Source organism: Channa argus, unplaced genomic scaffold (assembly GCF_033026475.1).
Source record: "Channa argus isolate prfri unplaced genomic scaffold, Channa argus male v1.0 Contig153, whole genome shotgun sequence".
NCBI classification, from domain to species: domain Eukaryota; kingdom Metazoa; phylum Chordata; class Actinopteri; order Anabantiformes; family Channidae; genus Channa; species Channa argus.
Window position 1 is genome coordinate 33,392 of NW_027125372.1, and position 18,609 is coordinate 52,000.

General features: G+C 41.8%; 19 pseudogenes; all 19 read right to left on the reverse strand.

Moving 5' to 3' along the window:
* Window positions 1-528: 528 nt before the first annotated feature.
* LOC137122305 (5S ribosomal RNA) lies at window positions 529-647 on the reverse strand (annotated as a pseudogene).
* Window positions 648-1,503: 856 nt separating this feature from the next.
* On the reverse strand, window positions 1,504-1,622 carry LOC137122306 (5S ribosomal RNA; annotated as a pseudogene).
* An 856-nt stretch (window positions 1,623-2,478) lies between these two features.
* Window positions 2,479-2,597, reverse strand: LOC137122307 (5S ribosomal RNA; annotated as a pseudogene).
* Window positions 2,598-3,453: 856 nt separating this feature from the next.
* LOC137122336 (5S ribosomal RNA) lies at window positions 3,454-3,572 on the reverse strand (annotated as a pseudogene).
* Window positions 3,573-4,425: 853 nt separating this feature from the next.
* LOC137122308 (5S ribosomal RNA) lies at window positions 4,426-4,544 on the reverse strand (annotated as a pseudogene).
* An 857-nt stretch (window positions 4,545-5,401) lies between these two features.
* Window positions 5,402-5,520, reverse strand: LOC137122328 (5S ribosomal RNA; annotated as a pseudogene).
* An 857-nt stretch (window positions 5,521-6,377) lies between these two features.
* Window positions 6,378-6,496, reverse strand: LOC137122339 (5S ribosomal RNA; annotated as a pseudogene).
* An 853-nt stretch (window positions 6,497-7,349) lies between these two features.
* LOC137122309 (5S ribosomal RNA) lies at window positions 7,350-7,468 on the reverse strand (annotated as a pseudogene).
* Window positions 7,469-8,325: 857 nt separating this feature from the next.
* On the reverse strand, window positions 8,326-8,444 carry LOC137122329 (5S ribosomal RNA; annotated as a pseudogene).
* Window positions 8,445-9,302: 858 nt separating this feature from the next.
* On the reverse strand, window positions 9,303-9,421 carry LOC137122330 (5S ribosomal RNA; annotated as a pseudogene).
* Window positions 9,422-10,277: 856 nt separating this feature from the next.
* On the reverse strand, window positions 10,278-10,396 carry LOC137122334 (5S ribosomal RNA; annotated as a pseudogene).
* Window positions 10,397-11,253: 857 nt separating this feature from the next.
* LOC137122310 (5S ribosomal RNA) lies at window positions 11,254-11,372 on the reverse strand (annotated as a pseudogene).
* Window positions 11,373-12,228: 856 nt separating this feature from the next.
* Window positions 12,229-12,347, reverse strand: LOC137122311 (5S ribosomal RNA; annotated as a pseudogene).
* Window positions 12,348-13,200: 853 nt separating this feature from the next.
* LOC137122312 (5S ribosomal RNA) lies at window positions 13,201-13,319 on the reverse strand (annotated as a pseudogene).
* Window positions 13,320-14,183: 864 nt separating this feature from the next.
* Window positions 14,184-14,302, reverse strand: LOC137122313 (5S ribosomal RNA; annotated as a pseudogene).
* An 857-nt stretch (window positions 14,303-15,159) lies between these two features.
* Window positions 15,160-15,278, reverse strand: LOC137122292 (5S ribosomal RNA; annotated as a pseudogene).
* An 857-nt stretch (window positions 15,279-16,135) lies between these two features.
* Window positions 16,136-16,254, reverse strand: LOC137122314 (5S ribosomal RNA; annotated as a pseudogene).
* Window positions 16,255-17,107: 853 nt separating this feature from the next.
* On the reverse strand, window positions 17,108-17,226 carry LOC137122316 (5S ribosomal RNA; annotated as a pseudogene).
* An 854-nt stretch (window positions 17,227-18,080) lies between these two features.
* Window positions 18,081-18,199, reverse strand: LOC137122317 (5S ribosomal RNA; annotated as a pseudogene).
* Window positions 18,200-18,609: the final 410 nt, after the last annotated feature.

The window sequence follows — 18,609 nt, forward strand, 5'->3', positions numbered from 1 at the left end:
CTAGCAAGCCTGATAGAAATAAACAAACCAAAAGACAGTCGCTAACCCTAACTCCCTAATGTGAAAACGGTCCAAAGAAAATGGCAGTTCACCCCTACAGATTTAATACTATTTACAAAATATACAATTTATAACAAAACCACGTCACAAAACCTAACAATTCAAAAATGCTAAATAAGGTTTGGAAACCAAGAACAGCAAACAGGTGCTGATGCCAGAAAGAGCCTCGCTTGCTGTTGGGAACCATACTTTTAAAACTCCAGGAAGTGTAGGATGGACCAATCAGCTTCCTGTACTGCCCCCCAATCCGGCCAATCAGGCAGGGCACCTATAAGAACAAGAAAATAAAAACAACACATATGGCCAGGACCGTAACATGGTCTACTAGTAATGAAGCACGATGGTTGGCAAACCAATAAAGTAGCAAAACAGCAATGAAAGAACAAAATTTGATGAAAATATAGAACAATTTCTATGAATAAATAGGCAGTAACACCAGCTTGTGCTGCCCGTAAACCCAAGCAAAAAAGCTTACAGCACCTGGTATTCCCAGGCGGTCTTCCTACCAAGTACTAACCAGGCCCGGCTCTATTTGGCTGCCGAGATCGGACGAGATCGGGCGCTTAGAGAGCGGTGTGGCCGTAAGCTGCATTTGACATCATCAACAGCTCTTAAAAACGCTAGAGAAGCAGAATGCATGACACTTGCTAAGAAGAAGATAAATGTGGCAAAGTACAAAGTACTATAACTGTACTGGTCTGTTACGCCCCTGTCTAGGGGGTCAGGGTGCAACATACAAAGATAAATTAGCATGTTCCCTCTCCGATCCCCAAACCAAAATCCAGGATCGAGATGTTCCAACAGAATGATATTTATTTTAAACGAAAGAAAGTGTCAAACAAAACATGACACTACAACTCAGGGCGAACCAAGGCCAACATAATAAACAAAATAAGCCATTTCCCACAGAAAGTGCTAGCTAGCCTGATAGAAATAAACAAACCAAAAGACAGTCGCTAACCTTAACTCCCTAATGTGAAAACGGTCCAAAGAAAATGGCAGTTCACCCCTACAGATTTAATACTATTTACAAAATGTACAATTTATAACAAAACCACGTCACAAAACCTAACAATTCAAAAATGCTAAATAAGGTTTGGAAACCAAGAACAGCAAACAGGTGCTGATGCCAGAAAGAGCCTCGCTTGCTGTTGGGAACCATACTTTTAAAACTCCAGGAAGTGTAGGATGGACCAATCAGCTTCCTGTACTGCCCCCCAATCCGGCCAATCAGGCAGGGCACCTATAAGAACAAGAAAATAAAAACAACACATATGGCCAGGACCGTAACATGGTCTACTAGTAATGAAGCACGATGGTTGGCAAACCAATAAAGTAGCAAAACAGCAATGAAAGAACAAAATTTGATGAAAATATAGAACAATTTCTATGAATAAATAGGCAGTAACACCAGCTTGTGCTGCCCGTAAACCCAAGCAAAAAAGCTTACAGCACCTGGTATTCCCAGGCGGTCTTCCTACCAAGTACTAACCAGGCCCGGCTCTATTTGGCTGCCGAGATCGGACGAGATCGGGCGCTTAGAGAGCGGTGTGGCCGTAAGCTGCATTTGACATCATCAACAGCTCTTAAAAACGCTAGAGAAGCAGAATGCATGACACTTGCTAAGAAGAAGATAAATGTGGCAAAGTACAAAGTACTATAACTGTACTGGTCTGTTACGCCCCTGTCTAGGGGGTCAGGGTGCAACATACAAAGATAAATTAGCATGTTCCCTCTCCGATCCCCAAACCAAAATCCAGGATCGAGATGTTCCAACAGAATGATATTTATTTTAAACGAAAGAAAGTGTCAAACAAAACATGACACTACAACTCAGGGCGAACCAAGGCCAACATAATAAACAAAATAAGCCATTTCCCACAGAAAGTGCTAGCTAGCCTGATAGAAATAAACAAACCAAAAGACAGTCGCTAACCTTAACTCCCTAATGTGAAAACGGTCCAAAGAAAATGGCAGTTCACCCCTACAGATTTAATACTATTTACAAAATGTACAATTTATAACAAAACCACGTCACAAAACCTAACAATTCAAAAATGCTAAATAAGGTTTGGAAACCAAGAACAGCAAACAGGTGCTGATGCCAGAAAGAGCCTCGCTTGCTGTTGGGAACCGTACTTTTAAAACTCCAGGAAGTGTAGGATGGACCAATCAGCTTCCTGTACTGCCCCCCAATCCGGCCAATCAGGCAGGGCACCTATAAGAACAAGAAAATAAAAACAACACATATGGCCAGGACCGTAACATGGTCTACTAGTAATGAAGCACGATGGTTGGCAAACCAATAAAGTAGCAAAACAGCAATGAAAGAACAAAATTTGATGAAAATATAGAACAATTTCTATGAATAAATAGGCAGTAACACCAGCTTGTGCTGCCCGTAAACCCAAGCAAAAAAGCTTACAGCACCTGGTATTCCCAGGCGGTCTTCCTACCAAGTACTAACCAGGCCCGGCTCTATTTGGCTGCCGAGATCGGACGAGATCGGGCGCTTAGAGAGCGGTGTGGCCGTAAGCTGCATTTGACATCATCAACAGCTCTTAAAAACGCTAGAGAAGCAGAATGCATGACACTTGGTAAGAAGAAGATAAATGTGGCAAAGTACAAAATACTACAACTGTACTGGTCTGTTACGCCCCTGTCTAGGGGGTCAGGGTGCAACATACAAAGATAAATTAGCATGTTCCCTCTCCGATCCCCAAACCAAAATCCAGGATCGAGATGTTCCAACAGAATGATATTTATTTTAAACGAAAGAAAGTGTCAAACAAAACATGACACTACAACTCAGGGCGAACCAAGGCCAACATAATAAACAAAATAAGCCATTTCCCACAGAAAGTGCTAGCAAGCCTGATAGAAATAAACAAACCAAAAGACAGTCGCTAACCCTAACTCCCTAATGTGAAAACGGTCCAAAGAAAATGGCAGTTCACCCCTACAGATTTAATACTATTTACAAAATATACAATTTATAACAAAACCACGTCACAAAACCTAACAATTCAAAAATGCTAAATAAGGTTTGGAAACCAAGAACAGCAAACAGGTGCTGATGGCAGAAAGAGCCTCGCTTGCTGTTGGGAACCATACTTTTAAAACTCCAGGAAGTGTAGGATGGACCAATCAGCTTCCTGTACTGCCCCCCAATCCGGCCAATCAGGCAGGGCACCTATAAGAACAAGAAAATAAAAACAACACATATGGCCAGGACCGTAACATGGTCTACTAGTAATGAAGCACGATGGTTGGCAAACCAATAAAGTAGCAAAACAGCAATGAAAGAACAAAATTTGATGAAAATATAGAACAATTTCTATGAATAAATAGGCAGTAACACCAGCTTGTGCTGCCCGTAAACCCAAGCAAAAAAGCTAACAGCACCTGGTATTCCCAGGCGGTCTTCCTACCAAGTACTAACCAGGCCCGGCTCTATTTGGCTGCCGAGATCAGACGAGATCGGGCGCTTAGAGAGCGGTGTGGCCGTAAGCTGCATTTGACATCATCAACAGCTCTTAAAAACGCTAGAGAAGCAGAATGCATGACACTTGCTAAGAAGAAGATAAATGTGGCAAAGTACAAAGTACTATAACTGTGCTGGTCTGTTACGCCCCTGTCTAGGGGGTCAGGGTGAAACATACAAAGATAAATTTGGATGTTCCCTCTCCGATCCTCAAACCAAAATCCAGGATTGAGATGTTCCAACAGAATGATATTTATTTTAAACGAAAGAGTCAAACAAAACATGACACTACAACTCAGGGCGAACCAAGGCCAACATAATAAACAAAATAAGCCATTTCCCACAGAAAGTGTTAGCTAGCCTGATAGAAATAAACAAACCAAAAGACAGTCGCTAACCCTAACTCCCTAATGTGAAAACAGTCCAAAGAAAATGGCAGTTCACCCCTACAGATTTAATACTATTTACAAAATATACAATTTATAAACAAAACCACGGCACAAAACCTAACAATTCAAAAATGCTAAATAAGGTTTGGAAACCAAGAACAGCAAACAGGTGCTGATGCCAGAAAGAGCCTCGCTAGCTGTTGGGAACCGTACTTTTAAAACTCCAGGAAGTGTAGGATGGACCAATCAGCTTCCTGTACTGCCCCCCAATCCGGCCAATCAGGCAGGGCACCTATAAGAACAAGAAAATAAAAACAACACATATGGCCAGGACCGTAACATGGTCTACTAGTAATGAAGCACGATGGTTGGCAAACCAATAAAGTAGCAAAACAGCAATGAAAGAACAAAATTTGATGAAAATATAGAACAATTTCTATGAATAAATAGGCAGTAACACCAGCTTGTGCTGCCCGTAAACCCAAGCAAAAAAGCTTACAGCACCTGGTATTCCCAGGCGGTCTTCCTACCAAGTACTAACCAGGCCCGGCTCTATTTGGCTGCCGAGATCGGACGAGATCGGGCGCTTAGAGAGCGGTGTGGCCGTAAGCTGCATTTGACATCATCAACAGCTCTTAAAAACGCTAGAGAAGCAGAATGCATGACACTTGCTAAGAAGAAGATAAATGTGGCAAAGTACAAAGTACTATAACTGTACTGGTCTGTTATGCCCCTGTGTAGAGGGTCAGGGTGAAACATACAAAGATAAATTTGCATGTTCCCTCTCCGATCCTCAAACCAAAATCCAGGATTGAGATGTTCCAACAGAATGATATTTATTTTAAACGAAAGAAAGCGTCAAACAAAACATGACACTACAACTCAGGGCGAACCAAGGCCAACATAATAAACAAAATAAGCCATTTCCCACAGAAAGTGCTAGCTAGCCTGATAGAAATAAACAAACCAAAAGACAGTCGCTAACCCTAACTCCCTAATATGAAAACGGTCCAAAGAAAATGGCAGTTCACCCCTACAGATTTAATACTATTTACAAAATATACAATTTATAAACAAAACCACGGCACAAAACCTAACAATTCAAAAATGCTAAATAAGGTTTGGAAACCAAGAACAGCAAACAGGTGCTGATGCAAGAAAGAGCCTCGCTAGCTGTTGGGAACCGTACTTTTAAAACTCCAGGAAGTGAAGGATGGACCAATCAGCTTCCTATACTGCCCCCCAATCCGGCCAATCAGGCAGGGCACCTATAAGAACAACAAAATAAAAACAACACATATGGCCAGGACCGTAACATGGTCTACTAGTAATGAAGCACGATGGTTGGCAAACCAATAAAGTAGCAAAACAGCAATGAAAGAACAAAATTTGATGAAAATATAGAACAATTTCTATGAATAAATAGGCAGTAACACCAGCTTGTGCTGCCCGTAAACCCAAGCAAAAAAGCTTACAGCACCTGGTATTCCCAGGCGGTCTTCCTACCAAGTACTAACCAGGCCCGGCTCTATTTGGCTGCCGAGATCGGACGAGATCGGGAGCTTAGAGAGCGGTGTGGCCGTAAGCTGCTTTTGACATCATCAACAGCTCCTAAAAACGCTGGAGAAGCAGAATGCACAACACTTGCTAAGAAGAAGATAAATGTGGCAAAGTACAAAGTACTATAACTGTACTGGTCTGTTACGCCCCTGTCTAGGGGGTCAGGGTGCAACATACACAGATAAATTAGGATGTTCCCTCTCCGGTCTCCAAACCATAATCCAGGATCGAGATGTTCCAACAGAATGATATTTATTTTAAACGAAAGAAAGTGTCAAACAAAACATGACACTACAACTCAGGGCGAACCAAGGCCAACATAATAAACAAAATAAGCCATTTCCCACAGAAAGTGCTAGCTAGCCTGATAGAAATAAACAAACCAAAAGACAGTCGCTAACCCTAACTCCCTAATGTGAAAACACTCCAAAGAAAATGGCAGTCCACCCCTAGAGATTTAATACTATTTACAAAATATACAATTTATAAACAAAACCACGGCACAAAACCTAACAATTCAAAAATGCTAAATAAGGTTTGGAAACCAAGAACAGCAAACAGGTGCTGATGCCAGAAAGAGCCTCGCTAGCTGTTGGGAACCGTACTTTTAAAACTCCAGGAAGTGTAGGATGGACCAATAAGCTTCCTGTACTGCCCCCCAATCCGGCCAATCAGGCACGGCACCTATAAGAACAACAAAATAAAAACAACACATATGGCCAGGACCGTAACATGGTCTACTAGTAATGAAGCACGATGGTTGGCAAACCAATAAAGTAGCAAAACAGCAATGAAAGAACAAAATTTGATGAAAATATAGAACAATTTCTATGAATAAATAGGCAGTAACACCAGCTTGTGCTGCCCGTAAACCCAAGCAAAAAAGCTAACAGCACCTGGTATTCCCAGGCGGTCTTCCTACCAAGTACTAACCAGGCCCGGCTCTATTTGGCTGCCGAGATCAGACGAGATCGGGCGCTTAGAGAGCGGTGTGGCCGTAAGCTGCATTTGACATCATCAACAGCTCTTAAAAACGCTAGAGAAGCAGAATGCATGACACTTGCTAAGAAGAAGATAAATGTGGCAAAGTACAAAGTACTATAACTGTACTGGTCTGTTACGCCCCTGTCTAGGGGGTCAGGGTGAAACATACAAAGATAAATTTGGATGTTCCCTCTCCGATCCTCAAACCAAAATCCAGGATTGAGATGTTCCAACAGAATGATATTTATTTTAAACGAAAGAGTCAAACAAAACATGACACTACAACTCAGGGCGAACCAAGGCCAACATAATAAACAAAATAAGCCATTTCCCACAGAAAGTGTTAGCTAGCCTGATAGAAATAAACAAACCAAAAGACAGTCGCTAACCCTAACTCCCTAATGTGAAAACAGTCCAAAGAAAATGGCAGTTCACCCCTACAGATTTAATACTATTTACAAAATATACAATTTATAAACAAAACCACGGCACAAAACCTAACAATTCAAAAATGCTAAATAAGGTTTGGAAACCAAGAACAGCAAACAGGTGCTGATGCCAGAAAGAGCCTCGCTAGCTGTTGGGAACCGTACTTTTAAAACTCCAGGAAGTGTAGGATGGACCAATCAGCTTCCTGTACTGCCCCCCAATCCGGCCAATCAGGCAGGGCACCTATAAGAACAAGAAAATAAAAACAACACATATGGCCAGGACCGTAACATGGTCTACTAGTAATGAAGCACGATGGTTGGCAAACCAATAAAGTAGCAAAACAGCAATGAAAGAACAAAATTTGATGAAAATATAGAACAATTTCTATGAATAAATAGGCAGTAACACCAGCTTGTGCTGCCCGTAAACCCAAGCAAAAAAGCTTACAGCACCTGGTATTCCCAGGCGGTCTTCCTACCAAGTACTAACCAGGCCCGGCTCTATTTGGCTGCCGAGATCGGACGAGATCGGGCGCTTAGAGAGCGGTGTGGCCGTAAGCTGCATTTGACATCATCAACAGCTCTTAAAAACGCTAGAGAAGCAGAATGCATGACACTTGCTAAGAAGAAGATAAATGTGGCAAAGTACAAAGTACTATAACTGTACTGGTCTGTTATGCCCCTGTGTAGAGGGTCAGGGTGAAACATACAAAGATAAATTTGCATGTTCCCTCTCCGATCCTCAAACCAAAATCCAGGATTGAGATGTTCCAACAGAATGATATTTATTTTAAACGAAAGAAAGCGTCAAACAAAACATGACACTACAACTCAGGGCGAACCAAGGCCAACATAATAAACAAAATAAGCCATTTCCCACAGAAAGTGCTAGCTAGCCTGATAGAAATAAACAAACCAAAAGACAGTCGCTAACCCTAACTCCCTAATATGAAAACGGTCCAAAGAAAATGGCAGTTCACCCCTACAGATTTAATACTATTTACAAAATATACAATTTATAAACAAAACCACGGCACAAAACCTAACAATTCAAAAATGCTAAATAAGGTTTGGAAACCAAGAACAGCAAACAGGTGCTGATGCAAGAAAGAGCCTCGCTAGCTGTTGGGAACCGTACTTTTAAAACTCCAGGAAGTGAAGGATGGACCAATCAGCTTCCTATACTGCCCCCCAATCCGGCCAATCAGGCAGGGCACCTATAAGAACAACAAAATAAAAACAACACATATGGCCAGGACCGTAACATGGTCTACTAGTAATGAAGCACGATGGTTGGCAAACCAATAAAGTAGCAAAACAGCAATGAAAGAACAAAATTTGATGAAAATATAGAACAATTTCTATGAATAAATAGGCAGTAACACCAGCTTGTGCTGCCCGTAAACCCAAGCAAAAAAGCTTACAGCACCTGGTATTCCCAGGCGGTCTTCCTACCAAGTACTAACCAGGCCCGGCTCTATTTGGCTGCCGAGATCGGACGAGATCGGGAGCTTAGAGAGCGGTGTGGCCGTAAGCTGCTTTTGACATCATCAACAGCTCCTAAAAACGCTGGAGAAGCAGAATGCACAACACTTGCTAAGAAGAAGATAAATGTGGCAAAGTACAAAGTACTATAACTGTACTGGTCTGTTACGCCCCTGTCTAGGGGGTCAGGGTGCAACATACACAGATAAATTAGGATGTTCCCTCTCCGGTCTCCAAACCATAATCCAGGATCGAGATGTTCCAACAGAATGATATTTATTTTAAACGAAAGAAAGTGTCAAACAAAACATGACACTACAACTCAGGGCGAACCAAGGCCAACATAATAAACAAAATAAGCCATTTCCCACAGAAAGTGCTAGCTAGCCTGATAGAAATAAACAAACCAAAAGACAGTCGCTAACCCTAACTCCCTAATGTGAAAACACTCCAAAGAAAATGGCAGTCCACCCCTAGAGATTTAATACTATTTACAAAATATACAATTTATAAACAAAACCACGGCACAAAACCTAACAATTCAAAAATGCTAAATAAGGTTTGGAAACCAAGAACAGCAAACAGGTGCTGATGCCAGAAAGAGCCTCGCTAGCTGTTGGGAACCGTACTTTTAAAACTCCAGGAAGTGTAGGATGGACCAATAAGCTTCCTGTACTGCCCCCCAATCCGGCCAATCAGGCACGGCACCTATAAGAACAAGACAATAAAAAAAAACACATATGGCCAGGACCGTAACATGGTCTACTAGTAATGAAGCACGATGGTTGACAAACCAATAAAGTAGCAAAACAGCAATGAAAGAACAAAATTTGATGAAAATATGGAACAATTTCTATGAATAAATAGGCAGTAACACCAGCTTGTGCTGCCCGTAAACCCAAGCAAAAAAGCTTACAGCACCTGGTATTCCCAGGCGGTCTTCCTACCAAGTACTAACCAGGCCCGGCTCTATTTGGCTGCCGAGATCGGACGAGATCGGGAGCTTAGAGAGCGGTGTGGCCGTAAGCTGCTTTTGACATCATCAACAGCTCCTAAAAACGCTGGAGAAGCAGAATGCACAACACTTGCTAAGAAGAAGATAAATGTGGCAAAGTACAAAGTACTATAACTGTACTGGTCTGTTACGCCCCTGTCTAGGGGGTCAGGGTGCAACATACAAAGATAAATTAGGATGTTCCCTCTCCGGTCTCCAAACCATAATCCAGGATCGAGATGTTCCAACAGAATGATATTTATTTTAAACGAAAGAAAGTGTCAAACAAAACATGACACTACAACTCAGGGCGAACCAAGGCCAACATAATAAACAAAATAAGCCATTTCCCACAGAAAGTGCTAGCTAGCCTGATAGAAATAAACAAACCAAAAGACAGTCGCTAACCCTAACTCCCTAATGTGAAAACGGTCCAAAGAAAATGGCAGTTCACCCCTACAGATTTAATACTATTTACAAAATATACAATTTATAACAAAACCACGTCACAAAACCTAACAATTCAAAAATGCTAAATAAGGTTTGGAAACCAAGAACAGCAAACAGGTGCTGATGCCAGAAAGAGCCTCGCTTGCTGTTGGGAACCGTACTTTTAAAACTCCAGGAAGTGTAGGATGGACCAATCAGCTTCCTGTACTGCCCCCCAATCCGGCCAATCAGGCAGGGCACCTATAAGAACAAGAAAATAAAAACAACACATATGGCCAGGACCGTAACATGGTCTACTAGTAATGAAGCACGATGGTTGACAAACCAATAAAGTAGCACAACAGCAATGAAAGAACAAAATTTGATGAAAATATGGAACAATTTCTATGAATAAATAGGCAGTAACACCAGCTTGTGCTGCCCGTAAACCCAAGCAAAATAGCTTACAGCACCTGGTATTCTCAGGCGGTCTTCCTACCAAGTACTAACCAGGCCCGGCTCTATTTGGCTGCCGAGATCGGACGAGATCGGGCGCTTAGAGAGCGGTGTGGCCGTAAGCTGCATTTGACATCATCAACAGCTCTTAAAAACGCTGGAGAAGCAGAATGCATGACACTTGCTAAGAAGAAGATAAATGTGGCAAAGTACAAAGTACTATAACTGTACTGGTTTGTTACGCCCCTGTCTAGGGGGTCAGGGTGCAACATACAAAGATAAATTAGGATGTTCCCTCTCCGTTCTCCAAACCAAAATCCAGGATCGAGATGTTCCAACAGAATGATATTTATTTTAAACGAAAGAAAGTGTCAAACAAAACATGACTCTACAACTCAGGGCGAACCAAGGCCAACATAATAAACAAAATAAGCCATTTCCCACAGAAAGTGCTAGCTAGCCTGATAGAAATAAACAAACCAAAAGACAGTCGCTAACCCTAACTCCCTAATGTGAAAACAGTCCAAAGAAAATGGCAGTTCACCCCTACAGATTTAATACTATTTACAAAATATACAATTTATAAACAAAATCACGGCACAAAACCTAACAATTCAAAAATGCTAAATAAGGTTTGGAAACCAAGAACAGCAAACAGGTGCTGATGCCAGAAAGAGCCTCGCTAGCTGTTGGGAACCGTACTTTTAAAACTCCAGGAAGTGTAGGATGGACCAATCAGCTTCCTGTACTGCCCCCCAATCCGGCCAATCAGGCAGGGCACCTATAAGAACAAGAAAATAAAAACAACACATATGGCCAGGACCGTAACATGGTCTACTAGTAATGAAGCACGATGGTTGGCAAACCAATAAAGTAGCAAAACAGCAATGAAAGAACAAAATTTGATGAAAATATAGAACAATTTCTATGAATAAATAGGCAGTAACACCAGCTTGTGCTGCCCGTAAACCCAAGCAAAAAAGCTTACAGCACCTGGTATTCCCAGGCGGTCTTCCTACCAAGTACTAACCAGGCCCGGCTCTATTTGGCTGCCGAGATCGGACGAGATCGGGCGCTTAGAGAGCGGTGTGGCCGTAAGCTGCATTTGACATCATCAACAGCTCTTAAAAACGCTAGAGAAGCAGAATGCATGACACTTGCTAGGAAGAAGATAAATGTGGCAAAGTACAAAGTACTATAACTGTACTGGTCTGTTACGCCCCTGTCTAGGGGGTCAGGGTGAAACATACAAAGATAAATTTGCATGTTCCCTCTCCGATCCTCAAACCAAAATCCAGGATTGAGATGTTCCAACAGAATGATATTTATTTTAAACGAAAGAAAGTGTCAAACAAAACATGACACTACAACTCAGGGCGAACCAAGGCCAACATAATAAACAAAATAAGCCATTTCCCACAGAAAGTGCTAGCTAGCCTGATAGAAATAAACAAACCAAAAGACAGTCGCTAACCCTAACTCCCAAATGTGAAAACAGTCCAAAGAAAATGGTAGTTCACCCCTACATATTTAATACTATTTACAAAATATACAATTTATAACAAAACCACGTCACAAAACCTAACAATTCAAAAATGCTAAATAAGGTTTGGAAACCAAGAACAGCAAACAGGTGCTGATGCCAGAAAGAGCCTCGCTTGCTGTTGGGAACCGTACTTTTAAAACTCCAGGAAGTGTAGGATGGACCAATCAGCTTCCTGTACTGCCCCCCAATCCGGCCAATCAGGCAGGGCACCTATAAGAACAAGAAAATAAAAACAACACATATGGCCAGGACCGTAACATGGTCTACTAGTAATGAAGCACGATGGTTGGCAAACCAATAAAGTAGCAAAACAGCAATGAAAGAACAAAATTTGATGAAAATATGGAACAATTTCTATGAATAAATAGGCAGTAACACCAGCTTGTGCTGCCCGTAAACCCAAGCACAAAAGCTTACAGCACCTGGTATTCCCAGGCGGTCTTCCTACCAAGTACTAACCAGGCCCGGCTCTATTTGGCTGCCGAGATCGGACGAGATCGGGCGCTTAGAGAGCGGTGTGGCCGTAAGCTGCATTTGACATCATCAACAGCTCTTAAAAACGCTGGAGAAGCAGAATGCATGACACTTGCTAAGAAGAAGATAAATGTGGCAAAGTACAAAGTACTATAACTCTACTGGTCTGTTACGCCCCTGTCTAAGGGGTCAGGGTGCAACATACAAAGATAAATTAGCATGTTCCCTCTCCGATCCCCAAACCAAAATCCAGGATCGAGTTGTTCCAACAGAATGATATTTATTTTAAACGAAAGAAAGTGACAAACAAAAAATGACACAACTCATGGCAAACCAAGGCCAACATAATAAACAAAATAAGCCATTTCCCACAGAAAGTGCTAGCTAGCCTGATAGAAATAAACAAACCAAAAGACAGTCGCTAACCCTAACTCCCTAATGTGAAAACGGTCCAAAGAAAATGGCAGTTCACCCCTACAGATTTAATACTATTTACAAAATATACAATTTATAACAAAACCACGTCACAAAACCTAACAATTCAAAAATGCTAAATAAGGTTTGGAAACCAAGAACAGCAAACAGGTGCTGATGCCAGAAAGAGCCTCGCTTGCTGTTGGGAACCGTACTTTTAAAACTCCAGGAAGTGTAGGATGGACCAATCAGCTTCCTGTACTGCCCCCCAATCCGGCCAATCAGGCAGGGCACCTATAAGAACAAGAAAATAAAAACAACACATATGGCCAGGACCGTAACATGGTCTACTAGTAATGAAGCACGATGGTTGGCAAACCAATAAAGTAGCAAAACAGCAATGAAAGAACAAAATTTGATGAAAATATAGAACAATTTCTATGAATAAATAGGCAGTAACACCAGCTTGTGCTGCCCGTAAACCCAAGCAAAAAAGCTTACAGCACCTGGTATTCCCAGGCGGTCTTCCTACCAAGTACTAACCAGGCCCGGCTCTATTTGGCTGCCGAGATCGGACGAGATCGGGCGCTTAGAGAGCGGTGTGGCCGTAAGCTGCATTTGACATCATCAACAGCTCTTAAAAACGCTGGAGAAGCAGAATGCATGACACTTGCTAAGAAGAAGATAAATATGGCAAAGTACAAAGTACTATAACTGTACTGGTCTGTTACGCCCCTGTCTAGGGGGTCAGGGTGAAACATACAAAGATAAATTAGCATGTTCCCTCTCCGATCCCCAAACCAAAATCCAGGATCGAGATGTTCCAACAGAATGATATTTATTTTAAACGAAAGAAAGTGACAAACAAAAAATGACACAACTCAGGGCGAACCAAGGCCAACATAATAAACAAAATAAGCCATTTCCCACAGAAAGTGCTAGCTAGCCTGATAGAAATAAACAAACCAAAAGACAGTCGCTAACCCTAACTCCTTAATGTGAAAACAAGAGAAAACAATCAAAAGAAAATGGCAGTCCACCCCTACAGATTTAATACTATTTACAAAATATACAATTTATAAACAAAACCACGGCACAAAACCTAACAATTCAAAAATGCTAAATAAGGTTTGGAAACCAAGAACAGCAAACAGGTGCTGATGCCAGAAAGAGCCTCGCTAGCTGTTGGGAACCGTACTTTTAAAACTCCAGGAAGTGTAGGATGGACCAATCAGCTTCCTGTACTGCCCCCCAATCCGGCCAATCAGGCAGGGCACCTATAAGAAAAAGAAAATAAAAACAACACATATGGCCAGGACCGTAACATGGTCTACTAGTAATGAAGCACGATGGTTGGCAAACCAATAAAGTAGCAAAACAGCAATGAAAGAACAAAATTTGATGAAAATATAGAACAATTTCTATGAATAAATAGGCAGTAACACCAGCTTGTGCTGCCCGTAAACCCAAGCAAAAAAGCTTACAGCACCTGGTATTCCCAGGCGGTCTTCCTACCAAGTACTAACCAGGCCCGGCTCTATTTGGCTGCCGAGATCGGACGAGATCGGGCGCTTAGAGAGCGGTGTGGCCGTAAGCTGCATTTGACATCATCAACAGCTCTTAAAAACGCTGGAGAAGCAGAATGCATGACACTTGCTAAGAAGAAGATAAATGTGGCAAAGTACAAAGTACTATAACTGTACTGGTCTGTTACGCCCCTGTCTAGGGGGTCAGGGTGCAACATACAAAGATAAATTAGCATGTTCCCTCTCCGATCCCCAAACCAAAATCCAGGATCGAGATGTTCCAACAGAATGATATTTATTTTAAATGAAAGAAAGTGTCAAACAAAACATGACACTACAACTCAGGGCGAACCAAGGCCAACATAATAAACAAAATAAGCCATTTCCCACAGAAAGTGCTAGCTAGCCTGATAGAAATAAACAAACCAAAAGACAGTCGCTAACCCTAACTCCCTAATGTGAAAACAGTCCAGAGAAAATGGCAGTTCACCCCTACAGATTTAATACTATTTACAAAATATACAATTTATAAACAAAACCACGGCACAAAACCTAACAATTCAAAAATGCTAAATAAGGTTTGGAAACCAAGAACAGCAAACAGGTGCTGCTGCCAGAAAGAGCCTCGCTAGCTGTTGGGAACCGTACTTTTAAAACTCCAGGAAGTGAAGGATGGACCAATCAGCTTCCTGTACTGCCCCCCAATCCGGCCAATAAGGCAGGGCACCTATAAGAACAACAAAATAAAAACAACACATATGGCCAGGACCGTAACATGGTCTACTAGTAATGAAGCACGATGGTTGACAAACCAATAAAGTAGCAAAACAGCAATGAAAGAACAAAATTTGATGAAAATATGGAACAATTTCTATGAATAAATAGGCAGTAACACCAGCTTGTGCTGCCCGTAAACCCAAGCAAAAAAACTTACAGCACCTGGTATTCCCAGGCGGTCTTCCTACCAAGTACTAACCAGGCCCGGCTCTATTTGGCTGCCGAGATCGGACGAGATTGGGCGCTTAGAGAGCGGTGTGGCCGTAAGCTGCATTTGACATCATCAACAGCTCCTAAAAACGCTGGAGAAGCAGAATGCATGACACTTGCTAAGAAGAAGATAAATGTGGCAAAGTACAAAGTACTATAACTGTACTGGTCTGTTACGCCCCTGTCTAGGGGGTCAGGGTGAAACATACAAAGATAAATTTGCATGTTCCCTCTCCGATCCTAAAACCAAAATCCAGGATTGAGATGTTCCAACAGAATGATATTTATTTTAAACGAAAGAAAGTGTCAAACAAAACATGACACTACAACTCAGGGCGAACCAAGGCCAACATAATAAACAAAATAAGCCATTTCCCACAGAAAGTGTTCGCTAGCCTGATAGAAATAAACAAACCAAAAGATAGTCGCTAACCCTAACTCCCTAATGTGAAAACACTCCAAAGAAAATGGCAGTTCACCCCTACAGATTTAATACTATTTACAAAATATACAATTTATAAACAAAACCACGGCACAAAACCTAACAATTCAAAAATGCTAAATAAGGTTTGGAAACCAAGAACAGCAAACAGGTGCTGATGCCAGAAAGAGCCTCGCTAGCTGTTGGGAACCGTACTTTTAAAACTCCAGGAAGTGTAAGATGGACCAATCAGCTTCCTGTACTGCCCCCCAATCCGGCCAATCAGGCAGGGCACCTATAAGAACAACAAAATAAAAACAACACATATGGCCAGGACCGTAACATGGTCTACTAGTAATGAAGCACGATGGTTGGCAAACCAATAAAGTAGCAAAACAGCAATTAAAGAACAAAATTTGATGAAAATATAGAACAATTTCTATGAATAAATAGGGAGTAACACCAGCTTGTGCTGCCCGTAAACCCAAGCAAAAAAGCTTACAGCACCTGGTATTCCCAGGCGGTCTTCCTACCAAGTACTAACCAGGCCCGGCTCTATTTGGCTGCCGAGATCGGACGAGATCGGGCGCTTAGAGAGCGGTGTGGCCGTAAGCTGCATTTGACATCATCAACAGCTCTTAAAAACGCTGGAGAAGCAGAATGCATGACACTTGCTAAGAAGAAGATAAATGTGGCAAAGTACAAAGTACTATAACTGTACTGGTCTGTTACGCCCCTGTCTAGGGGGTCAGGGTGCAACATACAAAGATAAATTAGCATGTTCCCTCTCCGATCCCCAAACCAAAATCCAGGATCGAGATGTTCCAACAGAATGATATTTATTTTAAACGAAAGAAAGTGACAAACAAAAAATGACACAACTCATGGCGAACCAAGGCCAACATAATAAACAAAATAAGCCATTTCCCACAGAAAGTGCTAGCTAGCCTGATAGAAATAAACAAACCAAAAGACAGTCGCTAACCCTAACTCCCTAATGTGAAAACGGTCCAAAGAAAATGGCAGTTCACCCCTACAGATTTAATACTATTTACAAAATATACAATTTATAACAAAACCACGTCACAAAACCTAACAATTCAAAAATGCTAAATAAGGTTTGGAAACCAAGAACAGCAAACAGGTGCTGATGCCAGAAAGAGCCTCGCTTGCTGTTGGGAACCGTACTTTTAAAACTCCAGGAAGTGTAGGATGGACCAATCAGCTTCCTGTACTGCCCCCCAATCCGGCCAATCAGGCAGGGCACCTATAAGAACAAGAAAATAAAAACAACACATATGGCCAGGACCGTAACATGGTCTACTAGTAATGAAGCACGATGGTTGGCAAACCAATAAAGTAGCAAAACAGCAATGAAAGAACAAAATTTGATGAAAATATAGAACAATTTCTATGAATAAATAGGCAGTAACACCAGCTTGTGCTGCCCGTAAACCCAAGCAAAAAAGCTTACAGCACCTGGTATTCCCAGGCGGTCTTCCTACCAAGTACTAACCAGGCCCGGCTCTATTTGGCTGCCGAGATCGGACGAGATCGGGCGCTTAGAGAGCGGTGTGGCCGTAAGCTGCATTTGACATCATCAACAGCTCTTAAAAACGCTGGAGAAGCAGAATGCATGACACTTGCTAAGAAGAAGATAAATATGGCAAAGTACAAAGTACTATAACTGTACTGGTATGTTACGCCCCTGTCTAGGGGGTCAGGGTGAAACATACAAAGATAAATTAGCATGTTCCCTCTCCGATCCCCAAACCAAAATCCAGGATCGAGATGTTCCAACAGAATGATATTTATTTTAAACGAAAGAAAGTGACAAACAAAAAATGACACAACTCAGGGCGAACCAAGGCCAACATAATAAACAAAATAAGCCATTTCCCACAGAAAGTGCTAGCTAGCCTGATAGAAATAAACAAACCAAAAGACAGTCGCTAACCCTAACTCCCTAATGTGAAAACAGTCCAGAGAAAATGGCAGTTCACCCCTACAGATTTAATACTATTTACAAAATATACAATTTATAAACAAAACCACGTCACAAAACCTAACAATTCAAAAATGCTAAATAAGGTTTGGAAACCAAGAACAGCAAACAGGTGCTGATGCCAGAAAGAGCCTCGCTTGCTGTTGGGAACCGTACTTTTAAAACTCCAGGAAGTGTAGGATGGACCAATCAGCTTCCTGTACTGCCCCCCAATCCGGCCAATCAGGCAGGGCACCTATAAGAACAAGAAAATAAAAACAACACATATGGCCAGGACCGTAACATGGTCTACTAGTAATGAAGCACGATGGTTGGCAAACCAATAAAGTAGCAAAACAGCAATGAAAGAACAAAATTTGATGAAAATATGGAACAATTTCTATGAATAAATAGGCAGTAACACCAGCTTGTGCTGCCCGTAAACCCAAGCACAAAAGCTTACAGCACCTGGTATTCCCAGGCGGTCTTCCTACCAAGTACTAACCAGGCCCGGCTCTATTTGGCTGCCGAGATCGGACGAGATCGGGCGCTTAGAGAGCGGTGTGGCCGTAAGCTGCATTTGACATCATCAACAGCTCTTAAAAACGCTGGAGAAGCAGAATGCATGACACTTGCTAAGAAGAAGATAAATGTGGCAAAGTACAAAGTACTATAACTGTACTGGTCTGTTACGCCCCTGTCTAGGGGGTCAGGGTGCAACATACAAAGATAAATTAGGATGTTCCCTCTCCGGTCTCCAAACCATAATCCAGGATCGAGATGTTCCAACAGAATGATATTTATTTTAAACGAAAGAAAGTGTCAAACAAAACATGACACTACAACTCAGGGCGAACCAAGGCCAACATAATAAACAAAATAAGCCATTTCCCACAGAAAGTGCTAGCTAGCCTGATAGAAATAAACAAACCAAAAGACAGTCGCTAACCATAACTCCCTAATGTGAAAACAGTCCAAAGAAAAT